The 16,305-nt window shown below is 42.6% G+C and overlaps 1 protein-coding gene across 1 annotated transcript in view; it reads left to right on the top strand.

Moving 5' to 3' along the window:
* The first annotated feature begins 5,006 nt into the window (after nt 1–5,006).
* The window catches only part of MAPRE2 (microtubule associated protein RP/EB family member 2), a 103,859-nt gene continuing 92,560 nt past the window's right edge, over nt 5,007–16,305 (top strand). The window contains exon 1 of the mRNA XM_065830677.2: nt 5,007–5,022. The gene's annotated coding sequence lies outside the window, so the exon portion shown is untranslated. The remainder of the gene's footprint in view (nt 5,023–16,305) is intronic.

The raw sequence follows: 16,305 nt of genomic DNA, 5'->3' as shown, positions 1-16,305 counted from the left end.
AATTACCACTTAACACTGTCCTTCCCTGAGGCAAGCAAGTTAGGTAAAATGAGCAAGGTGAGGACTGTGCCAACAAGTCTTGCCTTGGCCTACCAGAAATAGTGCTTTAGGACAGTGAAAGATGCAAATGGTTCTATCCTGTATGAGGCAGGAATTGCTCTATTCGAGCCTGCCTCTGAGCAACACAACACAGAAGGTGATGTCCTTGAGTAAGACTTTTCAGACTTACCCTCCTGATGATTTATATACTTCACTATAAAATATTAAGAATGACAGCTGATATATCACTTCTGTTCCACACACATAATGTAAAGTAGCCTGTGTGTATCCATCCAAACAGCTTAATGTACTACTAATGTATTTGGAGGTTGTTTTCTCAAGGTTTCAGCGGGGAAGTGTCCTTCTGTAAAAATACCATACAATGCATTTATCAGATTATCGTGTTGACACAGTACGAAGTACAGCTTTCTCAGTCTCCTTCCCTCCCCACACTCTGCTCTGCTCACTGCAGCTCCTGTAAGAGAGAGGTGGCAGATACACTGTCTACAAATGAGGCCACATGGTCTTCAACATGCTGTGTCCTGCAACATATAAGGCTGCACTATCGTAGTGTGATGGTGGGCTCTGTGTTAAGCTGGAGTTGATAATTTACTTTATTATTTGGTTCTAGAGTAACTTTTGCAGGTGCAGGGCATACTCACCTCCTGTTGACTGCATAGTGCCTCCTGGGTCAGAAGGGATCTAAGGGTGGAACTCCAGGCACATTGAGGGACTTGGATTAAAAGCTAAAAATAATGTATCAACAAAGCAAGTAGAGAAATTAATAATAGTAAGAGAGTATGATTTCCTGAGGATTTCCTCAGATGTTTCTGGATATCAGATTGTAAGTTTTGACCAAATGTAATATTTTGTAGGGAATCTGTGGTTTGGGATGACATTTGTCAGAGAAGGAAAAAATAAAAATGAAAAAAAAAAAAAATCACTTTCTTCCAACAGGTTCTACAAAACAAGAATTTAACCAGGCTAATTGTGACATTTAGGAGTTGCTGTTACTTATTCTGAGACAAATTTGGGGTTTATATGTTCTGTAATCAAAGGGTGCTGCTATATATTATAATAAGATCTGCTAATTTGAATTCTTTCTATTTGTTTTAGTGGGAAATACATTGCTAATTTTTGGTTAATATAAAAAGAAGTCACTAGTCAGGAATCCCCTCCTGTAGTTAATGAAGTAATAAATGAAGAAATAGAGAAGCATCTGCACGAGAGAATGCTAAGTTTTCAGATAGTTGTATTTACAAGGATGCTTTAATGTATGTCTTTGCTAGAAGAATCAGCCACACATTTGCTTTTCCTGTGGGTTTGTGTAATGGATAAGATCCAAATGCTGACAGAAGAGCATCTAAATCAGTTATGCATTAGAGAGATTGATGTCTCTTTTGTTCCTCCTTTCTTTAACCGGACTCACTGATGAAGATGATGCAGGTAATTAATTATGGCTAAAAAGAATGAAAGCAAAAGGGCCGTACTCACTCCTCAGCCATGACTCTGCACTGAATTAATATCAAGCAGGTTGTGGGGTCAAAGGAGTTCAGGAAAAAGCCTTTGGTAATAAATTATACTGAGATTATGTTCTGTAATCTAACGGCAACTCTTCCATCAGCAACTAAAGATCATGCGTAAAGAGCTCTTAAAAAAACAGAAGTCAAAGAAAGTGTGGCTGAAGATAGATGTGCTTCCCCAAGGCTCTGCAAGGCTGATTATTTAACAGCCTTTTCTGTACCACGCCAGCCCTGACTAGGTCACAGTGGGATCTGTAGGTGCTTCTCTTACTGTGTTTGAGGGAAACTTAGGACCCAAGTGTGTTTCTTTGCCCTTTCCTTTGTCAACTTGGAGTCATCTTCTGTTTTTCACCTGCTAAACAGGAATCTGTAGGTGAGCTGCAGAGTGATTTTTGTTAAGAAATTACCAGCAAGCATCTAGTTTTAGAGATGAGACAAATGTTCATTTTTAAAACATTTTTGGTGGGTAAAGCCAGTTTGCCAGCCCATCTCGTCACTAGCTGCCACTTCCAGCATTGTTGGTAGAACACAGTAAATCAGTTACACAAAACCAAACTGGCTGCAAATGTATCATTAGCCTGATCCAGGCACCTTGTGGTGCAAAGGAATGTACGTGACCCAAGTCCTCTCCACTAGGGGAAACAAAATCCACTGCAGGGGGACTATTAGCGAAATGTGGCTGTTTCTGCAGCAGTGATCCTTACGACAGTGCTGGCCTTGGGGTAGAATGGAACCATGGGAAGCGTTTGAGGGAGGGAAATGCATGTCAGGATGTCTACAGAGAGGACAGCTTCCATGTTCATGTGGAGCTGATTGGTAAATCCCCAGCCCAGACCTTCCATGGAGCTCAGTGTGAATCTCTCCGGTTTTAGGAGTCCTTGTTTCTGAGCGTTCAGTACCTGAAGGCTCTGGGAGATGATGTCTATCAGATTGGGCTGTTTCAGCTTAGGAAATCACAGGTGTGCAGGGTTACCCATGTTGACCATCACAACTGGTGGAGACGGGACACGGGAGCACCTGACCATAGCTGAGACCCAACACAGTTCTCACCTGCAATGCTGGCAGCCTCAAGCAGGAGTCAGAGATCAGCCAGTGGTGACCTGCAGCTAAATCTCCAGACCACAGGTCTCCTGAGTCAGTAGGTCTCCTGGTGGACATTTAGGCTGGACGTGCCTGAAAATGAAGGGATGTTTTTTAGCTTGACTCCGTCTCTTTGCTCTGCAGCCTTCCTTCTGTACAATGAAGATAACAATTCCTGCAACACTCAGGCAGACGCTGATGACAAAATCATCCACCAGCACCTCAAACACTGCTGTGTGGAGTTCCAGAGAAGGCCATACAAAAATAGCATATCTTTTGATCTTCAAACTCGGTTAAATGCAGCCTGCAGATGCAGTGAAATCCTCAAATTGTTCTGTGGGCACAAAAATAGGTTTCTTGTCACTATGACACACAAGGGTGAGGAAGAAATTCAGCAGTTTTCAGACTACCAAAAAAGCCAGAAAATTCCTTTGGCTTTGAGTGGTAGGTTTCTGAGGGGCTGTCCACTCCGCATTACCTAAGAGTGCTTATATTTGGATCTTTTCCCCCTCAAGAGGTGTCTGTGACCTGTGGAAAGCAGCAGGGCTCAGGAGCATACTTGACCTGCCGGCCCAGTTTCATGGTTTTACAGTTTTAGCACCATCACATCAGCAGTGCAGAAAGGTGCCAGTGGCACAGCACTGTCATCGCTCTTTCACCACAAAACATCAGAGCAGATGGCCCCGACCCAGTCAGTGGTGGTAAACCCCTCTGCATCTCAGCTTTGGCCCTAACCCACTCCCAAGGCAACGGGTGGTCTCTCTTCCTACCAATGGGAAGAGCTGGAAACCCCGTGAGTATCCCCCACCACCATTTCCAGGCCACCCTTTTCGTCAGTTAATTATTACAACAGAGCTGCTGTGCCCGGCCTATATAGGGTCCATACATCCACAGGGACATGGCATCCTGTAATCTACACAGCAGGGGAGATCCCACAAATACTGGGGAAGAAGCTGGGTCTCAGCCTTCTCCTTCACACAAGCTGCTCAGAAGGGAATGGCACTTTTTCTCCCAACATGCGTAATATTTTTCCATGTCTAGAATAATGGGGTTACAGCAAACTCAAGTTTTATTTCATAGCTCTGGGGATTCCGTCTCCCCCCCCCCCTTTTTAATTTTGTCTTCATTTTAACATGCCCTAACAGAATGCCCAGGGGGAAATATCAGGTTGCATTAAAAGGGAGGGAAGGGTCTGCATCATTTCTCCTTTTCTCCTAGCCCTAGTTGATAGTTACTATTACAAAAATAGGAAAAACCATCCTACAGAGATCGCCGCCCCCCAGCATTTATAGCTACATGACAGAGCTTAAAAACATAAAACACTAGACTCCATGTGGGCAGGACGTGACTAACAGTCCATCTGCAGAGCAGAGAACTAAAGATAGGGTCCTGACAGCTTCCTCAGGCTAGCTCAGTTTTCCAGAAAGCCTGTGGAAATCAGCATTTTTCTGCAGAGAGGGCTCTTGCGCTGTGCCCCTCAGGCAGGTCGAGTGGGGCTGGGGAGTCGAGGCCTTGGGGGGTTCTGGGAGGACCGAGAGGGGCGATGCTGGAGCCGCTTCGCAGATTCAGCGCCATCCGACCGCCTTCGGGAGCCCGGGGACCGGCGGCTCGGGGGAAGCCGCGGAGGATGCGCGCCCGCCCGGGACCTCGCCGAGACCGGGGCTGCCTGCGCTCCCTCAGAAGCCGCCGAGGTGGCCGAGGGAGGCGGAAGGCGAGCGCGGAGCTTAAATTTATGCCAAACACTAAGAGAGATGAAAGGGACAGTGAAAGAGTGGAGAGAGGAGAAAGAAAAAGGGAGAGGAGAGGAGAGGAGAGGAGAGGAGAGGAGAGGAGAGGAGAGGAGAGGAGAGGAGAGGAGAGGAGAGGAGAGGAGAGGAGAGGAGAGGAGAGGAGAGGAGAGGAGAGGAGAGGAGAGGAGAGGAGAGGAGAGGAAATGGGAAAAGGAAAAAGGAAAGGGTGAAAAAGGAAAGGGTGAAAAAGGAAAGGGGGAAAAAGGAAAGGGGGAAAAAGGAAAGGGGGAAAAAGGAAAGGGGAAAAAAGGAAAGGGGAAAAAAGGAAAGGGGAAAAAAGGAAAGGGGAAAGGAAAAGGGAAGGAAAAATCTGAAATCTAAAATAAAAAATATATAACTAACTTAACAACAATAAGTAATAACAATAGTTATTCAGCCAGGTGTGGGTTGTGGCACTCTCAGCCTCATGCGTGGAAACGCTGTCCGGGACAGGGAAGGAGACTGTGTCGGGTCCCCGGTGCCGTGCCGTGCCCGGGGAGGTTCCCGTGGCGCCTCCCGCGTGGGGCGGAGCGGAGCGGGGCGGGCGGACAAAGCCGGGCTGTCAACGGGGCGGGCGGGAGAAAGGAAAAGCGGCAGCGGCGGCGGAGCAGGTGAGGCGAATAGCGGGGGTTGTGCCACGCTGGCACCGGGAGCGGCCGGGTGGCTGCGGTACCGGGAGATGCCGTGCCGTGCCACGCGTGAGCGGCCCTGCGGGGCGTGGGCGGCTTTGTGAGCCGCGGGTGACGGGATCGCCCCACGGGGGACGGGTCGATCCCGTCACCCGTGGGCAGTTAGGGGAATTGCAGCCGGTGGGTATTGGGTCACTTTTTGTAAAAAAGGAAGCGAAATTTTAGCTCTGTGGCAGGCAGTGCAAAAAAACAAAAACAAACCTCATGAGTCTGATATCCTGCAGAGATTAAGCCAGAAAAATCTCGGGAGTATTACAATAAGCAGCATCCCTAGAGAGAAATTAGTATTTAGAGGGCTTAAGGGCTGAGAAGTGTGTTTCTGTGTTTGTTTTGTCGACGGGAATAGTTGAGAAACAGAAGAGTTGTTGGCTGCCTCCGCAATGTCTTGCGTCAAAAGCAGGAAGGCGCTTACTACCGCATGAATTTAAAATCCTGCGATGTGTAACCAGTTTGCATGTTGCCGCTGAGTTGCGAGTGTCCAAAGCAGCTTCTGGTAATGGTGTCTTGAAAGGAGTTTTCCTTCAGTGTGCTGTGTGCTAGGGAAGCTCCGTGATGAATAAATCCCATTCCAGGGGATGCATCTAAAAGCCTGATGATTCAGCATGCTGCATTCACTGACAGAGCGTGGCAGATCCTGTGAAGAAAGACATAGGACTATGGGCAGATATTAATGCCACCTGAAGCTGCGCGTTTCCAATGCAGTAGTGGCACTTGTGAGCTTGCAGAAAAAAAAAAAAAAACAAACACTTTTTTTTTTTTAATTTTAAACAACTTCTAATAATTCAAACAAACAACTCGCTGGTGCTTTCTGTGGTGAGTGAGTTATAGTCCTTTTTGTACTTCACTTGCTTCCCAAAGGGATATTTGCTTTTTATCTGTGGTCCCAAACTGTGTAGCAAATGAAGTGAAGCTAATAGTATCAGCTCATAAATTAACATAGCGAGAAATCTAAAGCAGTAAAGAAAATGAAAACTTTTTACAAGAAACTTTATAGCAATTTTGCTATGTTTTTAGAGAAGACATTTTAGAAGTAGAATATCAGAACAGTATTTCAAACGAAACATCATACAGCTTAAAGGTTATTTTGTGAGATGCACTTGCTGTTTTAAAATACGTCTTTCGAAGTCAAACGAACTGTGTAAAAACTTCTACAGTAAAACTGTCACAGGATAAATCTTTTAGTCAAGGTTCCAATTGCTTCAGCAAAGAGCTAAGTATTTAGAAGTACCACCTCAAGGGCATGTTGAGATATTTATTATTCAGCATCTGTATGAGCAAGCATACACACAAGTCAGAGGCTGAATGCTCTCCAAATCCTTGGTGTATACCTGCTCACTCCATTTCTGTTGCTCGAGATACAGGGATGTCTGTTTTAATCCTTGTTTATGTCTTTACTCACACAACTGGATGTGTGGGATGGGCCTTCACACAAGCAGTCAGAAGATACAAACAGCACAGAATGTCTTTGTCTCCCACAGGGGTTATCTGCAACTGTTGTTGAAATTCAATGGCTGCTTGTTAGCAAAGTCCTTGCAGTGAAAATCATCCCCAAAGTGAAGGACAGGAGAGTTATGACCCCTTAACTCACCTACTGCCATATCCTGTGGGTGCAGTGTTTGAGTTACAGGAAGGTCTCCATCCTCCTAAACCACTTAGTATTTATGATACTGCTCTTGCAACAGTCAAGTTCCATCCTGTTGCTAGCAGAGAAAGCTGACTGAGATGCTGTATATTCTATTTAAATACAAACAAGGGCTTCAGAAATGACTAGCAGATGATAAATTTGATTTTTCCTGAGGGCAAGTGTTGTTTGCTTCTGTCTGCCTCAAGTCCAGCCCACAGAATCCATGAGCTGCTAGAGCTTCGTAAGGAGAAAAGGATTAGCTTAGTAGGAAGGTGAAGGAGCCAGGGACAGCAGCATACAGGGCAGTTAACATCTTGTGGACTTGGTGTCTGTGAAATACCTATGCCTTTTAGACATGTTTCAGAGACAGGAAAGTATGGACATTTTTCTATGACCTCACTTTGTGGGGTGTGCCACAACAGGCTGGTATAACTTGGTCAATTACCCTATCAGACTGTGTGTTACAATGCCTGGTGCTGGGTATGGTTTGGTCCTTTGAGGTGTCTTCTGCTTATTTAAAACTTTGGGTAGTTGACCACTTGCCAGATACCTGTTCTTCAAGGTCAAGTCTTCCTGTAGCATCTCTTCCCCTGAGAAGAAACAGAGACTCTGGTGCCCTGTCTTTTGTTCCCCAGGCAGGAGAAGCTCCTTTTCTACAAGAGTAGTGGGGACAGCTTGCCCAGAAGGACATGGAGTCCTTCTAAATTGCATTGGAAATAACCTAGGTGTTGATTGTGCTGACTGGTAGTCTGGGGTTGGGATAGCTATTTCAGCCCTATGATTTCATTTGTAATGCCCTGGTTTAGTTTTAGTTGTCTGATATTCTAAATCTCAGGCCCCTCTGACAGTAAAACTCTCAAATCAGGTTTCTTTCAGCTTTTACAGGTCCAGGTGTTCTCAACTATTTATCAGTGTTTCTTTTGGCTAATTAGCATTTTTCTGTGTTATTTTTTGAACGTTCACCCAAATGCCAGTGAAATATTTGGAGGAGTTAGAAAACCCACCCACACCCCCTCACTCCAAATAGGTAATCACAAGAATTCATCCTCAGTTAATCTTTGTAAGAAATCTGAGGGCATTGAAAATTACTAAAACTTGTGCTAAAGTATGTCATTCAAATTTATCTTAAAATTACTTTTATCCTCACCCTTCTTGTCTTAAGATTTGCAACACTGAAACCTTAATGCAGATCAGTTTTTTTTAAAAAATAGCTTAATTCCAGAGGAGAGAGAAACACTAGACTAACACAATTAGGTGACTGGAATGCATTTTCCCCTCAGGCACCTCTGGAGAGTGATACTATATCATGCTAAAAACTGTGAGCTGTTGTCTCAGCAAGAGTTTGGCTGGGCTGGTGTTTGCACGGGATGTGAAGGGAGAATGGCTGCTAATGCAGAAAGTCCTGGTGGGGAGCACGTGGACAGCATGTCTCGGAGTTGTTGGGGGCCCAAAGACCAACCATTGTGTCGTGGCACATGTTCTCTTGTTGGGTGAGGCTTAAATGAGATCCTGAGCCCTTCATCACCTTTATATATATATTATTTATTGATTTTTATGCGTGTGTGTATGTATATAAGTGTGCTGGCTTATCTCCTTTGAGGGTAGCTACAGCTGCCAATGTAAAATCCTTGCAGCATCAGTAGGGCTTGATTTCTCACTAGAGAAAAGGTGAGGTGATTTGGGGAAATGCATGTATGGCGTTTGCATGCTTTTTGTCGTGGAGTGGCTGTGGACCCTCCTTGCTGATGGTCTCTACAATGCTTATCTCTAGGAGCACTGAACTTAAAGACTGCACTCTGACAGGGCAATGGGTGCTCTGAACTATGGATTTTAGCCTGTCTGTAAGAAAGGTGGGGAAAGAAAGAGCCTTAAACCAGGTATTTTTTTCAAGGGACTTGAAAAGACAATTCATGGGCTGTAAGGAATAAGCAGTGACAAATCTCCTGCATTTGAGAAAGTCAGGTAAAGGAAAAGGGGACTGGCAGCAGGGCTCATAGAGAGGAGAAGAGAATGCAAAGTATGAACTGCCGGGAAAGGATCCTGAAAACAAGAATGCCCTAGGAAAGCTGTCAAGGCAAGTATTTATCATATTGTTATCTAAAGATGCAGTTACACCTCAAAACCATTTCATGTTGCATTTGTCCCCAGTGTGCTGAACCATAGCCCCAGCACGTAGTCACAGGACAGGGAGAATGTAGGCACAGGCCTGTTCTGGGAGCACTGCCCAGCATCAGCAGCCAGCAGTAGGGCTGCCCTGAGCTATTTTTATTATAGCTGTGTCCAAAACATGTTTTTAAGAGGCTGAAATAAAGCAACCCTGCTGTCTAATGGAGTCTCTATAGCAAAAGCAGGGCCTCAGGTAGGGAAAGTATGCTCAAGTCTGATCAGCAGCTGCAGCCATAAGGAGGGGACAATGCTCTACAGTGGTCTGGTAAAGATGCTTGATGGTGGTAAGGAGGAGAAGAGGTGGTAGAGAAGATGAAAACATTGCAAAGTTTGTGGGGAGAAGCTTGATGAACTTGGGAGAACGCCGCCTCAGTCTCAGAAGCTCCTCCATCTTGTGTTGAAGAGATTTGCATTCATTCAGCTTCACTCCACTGAACCTCGAATGACCCCAGATTTCAAATTTGTCCTATCTAAAGTTTAGAAACAGTTTTGATGCTTTACAGGAGCCTAATCTTTAACCAAGTCTCTTCTGAGAATGGCTCACCATGTTACATTTCCACCTTCCCGGAATAAGCCAATGGCATTTCTTCAGGAAGGCAATTTCAGATATTGAGTATATAATTTACACTTTTTTTTAATTATCACTTTTTTCACCTGAAGGGATAAAACTAGGAGGGTCCTAACAATGGATAATCTACCATACGCATAAATTACAATCTTTGAAGTTCATTTAATTACCAATGCCAAACCACTTAAAATTAACAAGTTCCCATAAAATACAAGTCCTGCGTAGATTTGACAGGTGAGAAGGGGAGAAGGTTGTAACATGCAGGCCTATCATCGGTAAGCTTCCGACACCTAAGTTGTTTCCATCTATTAAATCTAAACAGAATTGTTAAAGTCAACAGGTGAAAATCTCTGTCTGATTTCACTGCATGGTTTGGTTGTGCAACATCTGATGTCAAATGGCTGAATATCTTCTCAGGCTACTCCTTCCAGAGGAATTATATCAAAATAGGTTTTCATCTGATAACCATGTTATATTTCAATTAATACTGGGTTTAATATATAGTAGTATCAATCTCTTTTGACAGTTTGAATCACACTTGCAAGCAAAGCATGTCAGGTTTTATCAAAGGAAAACAATATGTTTTATTTGGTTTTACAATATTCAGACTAAGTAGAAATGTTGTGAGTAAATTAATTCTTGAAGCTTCATTGCAACGTGGCACTTGATACGAACCTTGGATCTCATGACTCACGTCTGCTGGGAATGTGGCATCACTTGGCAAGCTTATGATCCTGAATCCAAGAATATTTGCAAGCTGGAGGCAAAGACCCAGTCTCAGAGGCAAAACTGAAGCAATAGATGAATAACTCTCTCGATTACCATTATTCTTGAGTTCTTCATGTCTAATATTACTTCAGAAGATAGTCTTGCAGGAGTAATTGCTTATGTCTTGTGGTCAAATAAATAAATCTCCAAACACCTGCAAAAATTGTCTGTTTTGCTTTGAAAAATTGGAATTAGCTTACTGGCAGATGGCATGAGCACATAGTTTGTATTAATAGACCTGTACACACAAAAGCAGAACAGGTGACTTCTGTTTATAATTAAGCTAATCACAGAGGCAGCAAAGAGCTCCTCTTTTGTCAGGATTACTGCCTAAACTCCACAACTAGACTCCACCAATAGAGCAAATACTTGCCTTCGCATTTGATGCTCATAGAGCATCATGTGCTTTGGGGTTTCCCTGGAGTGGTTAGTGGCCAAGGTAGGACATCCCACTCATGCAGTTCTGTTCCACTTCAACAGGTTAGTCTGCTGGTATGCTGTAAAGGTAAATGATTTTGTTATTATCAAACAATCAAATATTTAAACACGCTGACATAAAGTATGTAAGATTACAGTCTAAGTCTTAAAGTTGTTCACTTTTTTTCAGTTGACTTGTACGTATTTTTCTTGCAGCTCAAGTTCTCAGCCATTATTAACTGCAGTGACCTTTTATAGTCAGTTCTATTCTACTTCTTTCAACTCCATTAACCCTTTAACTCCCTCATGAACTCTGGTGTCAATCATAATAATGAGAAATATTTGCAAAATAAAGCAGGAAATTTAGTGATAGAAGACCCTGGACATTGGCAATTTTTTGTAAACATCTTTATGCCTTGTTAGCAAGCCACAGGAAATTTGCTAGGAATATACATTTCTGTAGGGGAAGTGAGGGTGGTAAGGTGCAGCTGAAAACGGTCTGGGGAATGTCAGAGGGAAACTGAATTTGCTGAAGTTTTGACCAGCAGCCCTAGGCTGGCTGTATTGTGGAAGGTTTTTGAAGTGCAGATTAAATAATTCCAGATGATGACAAAAAACTCTGTTAAGAAAACAAAAGGTCTGGGCTTTCAGCCACTTGGGGTTGTTTTTTTGCGCCTGGAAGGAACCCTGCACCCATTTGCTGCTGCTGCTTTGGCTGCTCCTCTGGAGTGCGCCTTTCTTTCTCACACAGTCCCTTTTATGAGATTTTTCACATTCCTTATCTGTGTTGTGTCTCTTCCCCTTTGCTGCATACTGATTTCACCACAAAACAGGCTGTAATTCTGTCAGGTTTTTTTAATGCCTTTGCCCAGGGGACTGGATAGCCTCTCCTTTTTATAGGACCATAGAACCATTTGGGTTGGAGAGAACCTAGTTCCAAGCCCCCACCATGGGTAGGGAAAGGGAAACCCATTCCTGGGTGGGGTCAAACCACCAGCCTCTGGGTTAACAGCTGAACACACTGACCGAAGGCACCACAGATACCCCTGAAGCTCTGATGGGTACCTTGCTGATGTGGGTTCCTCCTTTTGACTGACCATGATGTTTTAACACTGACTCTTCAAACTTCTCTTTCAGAGGCAGAGTCTTGGTTGCTGTTTGACAACTAACTGGTGTTTTCCAGCCTAATCATGGGTTCAGGAGGAAAGGCAAGGGTACAGCAAAGAAGTTCAGGTCAGCCTCACCCCAGGCAAGCAGAGAAGCCAGAAAATGTTGTGCCTTACCAAGAGAAGTGAGAAGCAGTCGCTGTGTTCAGGGTTGAACACCTTGCTTTGTCAAACCAAGAGCTTTTGATCCAGGTGTCTGTGAAGAGGGAGGAGACTGTGGAATAAACCAAGACTAAAATTCAGTCTAAGTTTTCCCCTGAATCTGAAGAGCCGGCAGCCAGGTTAATTCTGTACTTTAAACACTGATGCCTTGCTAAGTATGAGCAGATTTAGAGAAGCTTCCACAACTGTCCTTGCTCAGGAAAACAAGTATGTTTCTAAGGCTTGCTTTTGCATGGTAGCAGCTGGCAAAACCAAGATGAAACCACTAGAGATGGGTGTGATTGAAGTGCTTCCTCAGCAAGGACTAACCTGCTTGTCCCTTCCTTGCAGCTGTGTGCTCACCTCTCCTAGTTTCAGCTGCTAAAAGATGATCTGGTCAACCAAGCTTCAGTGATTTCCTCTGGTTATAATGGCAAAAAGTGTGATTTCTCCTACAGCTGCACAATACTGTGTTTGCCATTAGGATAGTAATAAAGTAGTTCTGGCAGGCAGTGCAGGTGTGCCCTCATAGCTGTAAGAGGTCTTTACGATATTCAGCAAATAAGACTTTTTTTTTTTTTTCCCCATGTGCAGCATTTATTAGGAGCAAACCCCAGGCACTGAGCATTTTTTCTGTTGATTTTATCTGCTAGCTGCTACAGATGAGACCATACTCTGTTTCGCCATTTCACGTTTTAGTACCAGGGTATAGTTACTACCACCTGAAACTTCAGATCCTTTAAAAGTTCTAGTGTCATCTCTGGTATCCTCCCAGTTCCATACTTCTAAATGGAGCACGATTTCAAGCCCCAGCCTATGAAGTGCATCAGTACAGAGCTGTCTGCACTGAGCACAACATGCTAGTTCTCATACCCTGATTCCTGGCTTTGCCCATCTCCCGTGACATTCCTCCTCCATTCTCCCACTATGCCTGGGGAACATCGATTCACAATAAGAGAAAACTCAGCTGAGGATGTCAGAGCTGACCTGTTTTGTCAGTCATTACTGAAGCAAATATAGATGAAGCCTGCCCACGGTACCCACCTCTGCTGGAGGACCTCTCAGTCATAAGAAGGAACATGAGCTTGTCTGTATTTCTCCCAACTCTGCATTCAAATAGAACTGCTTTCTTTACTCTCACATACCAGGTTTATAATTTCTGAACTTGCCAAGATATTGCCTTTTTCCTAGAATCATCAGACTTTGTTTAAAAAGTGAAATGGTTGCATTGCCCTTGGAGAATGCTGCAGAATTTTTGCATTCATGTATGGTATAGCATGAGATTACAGATTTTCAGCTACAAAAAGGGACATCCCTTTAATATGGATTTCAAAGTAAAAGATGCTTTATCTTTTCTGCAAAGGTATAAAAGCAATGAAAAGTGAATACTGTTGTTTATTAAGAAAAATTTCTTATTGCAATGAAGGTGGGTTTTCTGCATCTATCTGGCACTCTGGGAGGTGGGGGAAAAGGAGCACAGGCAGTATTAAGATTGTATTTTAATTTTAGAGTAAAAGTTCCACATGGATACACATATTTTAAAGTTAGCATTTTCGGACAGAAATGGCACACTTCTGTGAGAAGGGGTGAATGCTCTTCTTGTAATAGTTTTTAAAGTTAAGATTTGGCCCAAACCACTAATTCTCAAGAAAATACCTCATCTGTTAATATCAAGATGGAACAATCACTTCAGCTAAATACAGGAAATGTTGGGCATAATAGGCATTACTTGCACAGATCTTGTTAACAAGAACATAATTTCCTAATCGCTCCCTTGAAAGCAAACCCAGATGATAGAAGCATAGTTGAGCTCCTGCCAAACCCCTCAAGAACTCTGATTTCACACCCAAGCTCCTGCAGGAGTGCCAGGGTAACCTCAGCTGCTAAGTGAAAAGAAACATTAAGTGCTAAACTTATAGTTCCTCACACTTGTATTTTTAAATACAAAAAACTATCAGCTGGGATAGTGTAAAAACTTGAGTAAGAAACAAGTACGGACATCTAGATGTGTTTGTACTAAGGCGACAGATAACTCTGCAGGCAATATTGCCTTAGTAGCAACATCCTGGTCCATCTCCACATCTTCTTGAATTAGGCCTCAAGAATAAGGTCACCTTTTTTAAAAAAAAATATTTTTTAAAGATGTAGAGTAGTTAGAGGACAAAAGAACAGATTCTAGTTTTTTGTGGTGATGATCCCTCCACAGTGAGGGCATGTGTGTGATTTAATGAGGCATGCAAATGGCTTTGATCTTGCATCATCTTCATGATGTAAATGATGAAAACAGGGGCCTTCATTGGTGGTGGAGGCTCTTAATGGGTTACAGTGATGTAAGTAACAATTGCTGCAAGTCCATAGATGTGTTTTCAGTATAATGCATCCCTAATACAAATAAATACTAAAAGCTCATAGACTTCCCTCAGATTGTTAGAGCAGTGCTTTTAAAAAGCAAACCGCCAAGCAAGCTCACCCATTAAGTGTTTGTAGCCCATGTTGCAGGAACTGCAAATATTAGAGAAAACTTGAATTTTATTTATCTACATTTTTCCCACTATCAACTGAGTATCTGTTTTGTTTTGTTTTTAAAAACAAAGTGTATGACAAGTTAACAAAATTATTATCTTGCTCCAGAGAAGTTTTTATAGGCTGAGTTTCTGGGTAGGATGAAGGGTGGAGCTAGTCATTTAGCCACACCTATGGTGAGGCTTATAAAAGGAAGTTTCCTAGGAGAAGCTCTTTTTTATTAGTCTATGGCAACTGTCAATTTTATTTAACAGGGTTTTATTTTAGGGGGGGGGGGAAAATTGTACAATGTCAAAGCCTCGTAAAGCTTCCCAGAGTGGAGATGTTCCTCTAAATTCATGTTTGAAACAACAGGGTAAGGTAAGTCATGGAGTCTGCTTTACTACCTTAGTTCCTTTTTTACATGTAACTTTTCTGTGTCAGAGAGCTCAGCATTATTGTAATTCCAAAGGTCTGTATTTTCTTTATTATGTATAGCTGGGGTTTTGTTCTCTATAGTTTTGTATTCCTGTAGCACTAACTCAAATGGAGAAAAAACAACTTTAAAAAAGAGATCCCAGAATTTGTTAGAGCTTGGAGAGGTTGCTATTTGTCATAGGGTGGTCAGGCTTTCAAGATTGATGACTTTGAGGGCTAATTTGCACACCTGTCCACAACACTAAGTCTAATGTTGTTGTCCTAATTGTGCTGCTCTTTGTAAGTCACACCAATACTAATTTCTCAAGCATACAAATAGAAGATATGCTATACTTTATTGCTCAATTGCTGTGGCTTACTCATGACTTTTTGATACACCCAGAAATCCTGCCATAATTTTTGTTTTATACTGTATCATAGTTTCCTTATGTATAAATATAAATATTTGCTTATAAGTTATTCTGTTCAGCAGAGGTCTCATGAGTTACTGTGGATATTCTTCAATGAGATTAAGCTCTGTAAAGCTTTGTTTGCTATTGAATGCAGGTGTTCATGTTGGTTCAATAATTCTGTAGGCAGGTCTGTATCAGTTTACAAGATGATTGGCTGAATCTTCATTATCATCAGCTGAAGCCAAATGTATCATATCAAGAAACTATCACACCAATGTAGGGTGTGTAGCATGGACGTGTCAAGAATGCTGATCAGCATAAAAATACCTATCTTATTACACTGGCTACCTAGCTCTGGGCTTGTTGTTGGTGTGATGGTAAAGCAAAATTGTAAGGAATTTGAAAAAGAGGAATAAACCTTAAAAATACTTTTTAAGAACTCCTTTCAGGCCACTGGAAAAATGAAAGAAAGATTGGACTTCTTTGAAAACTTGAGAAGCAACCAGAGAAAAATATCTGAAGTTGACTTTTTCCTCCAATTTCTTTATCTGTACCTAACTAAACTGGAGAAAAGTCATACATTTTCTCTTGTAAGCCTTCAATTTAGAAGGAGTGGAAGTCACTGTTATTTTTTATTTGTTGCTCCCAAAACATGTGAAGTATGTGACAGTCACTATTAAACCAGTCTTTCTCCAGACTGGTTTCCTCTAACTACCACATGCTACAAAATTGACCAAAATAAAGGTTTCCACAAAACTGGTGGTGTTGATGGGTACTTTTTTCAAGCTGTAAGCAAAACTATGAATTAATGTAGCTGGTAAAAGCTGAACGATGGCCTTTTGGCCAAAATGGTATGACATAAGTTGGAGAGGCTGTCAGAGCATTTTGACTTTGTGTGATTAGTAGACATGGGAAAATAAATGTATCTTGTATTTGAATAGACGCATTTTCCACCTTGATAAGGCTGTGGTTTTTCTTTGGAGCTTTTGCTGTCAATATTAAACTTGCAGGATGCTTAACTTA

The sequence above is a fragment of the Patagioenas fasciata genome, chromosome 2, assembly GCF_037038585.1.
Source record: "Patagioenas fasciata isolate bPatFas1 chromosome 2, bPatFas1.hap1, whole genome shotgun sequence".
NCBI lineage: Eukaryota > Metazoa > Chordata > Aves > Columbiformes > Columbidae > Patagioenas > Patagioenas fasciata.
The sequence above is the reverse complement of the archived record's forward strand: the minus strand, read 5'-3'. Positions and strand labels throughout refer to the sequence as shown.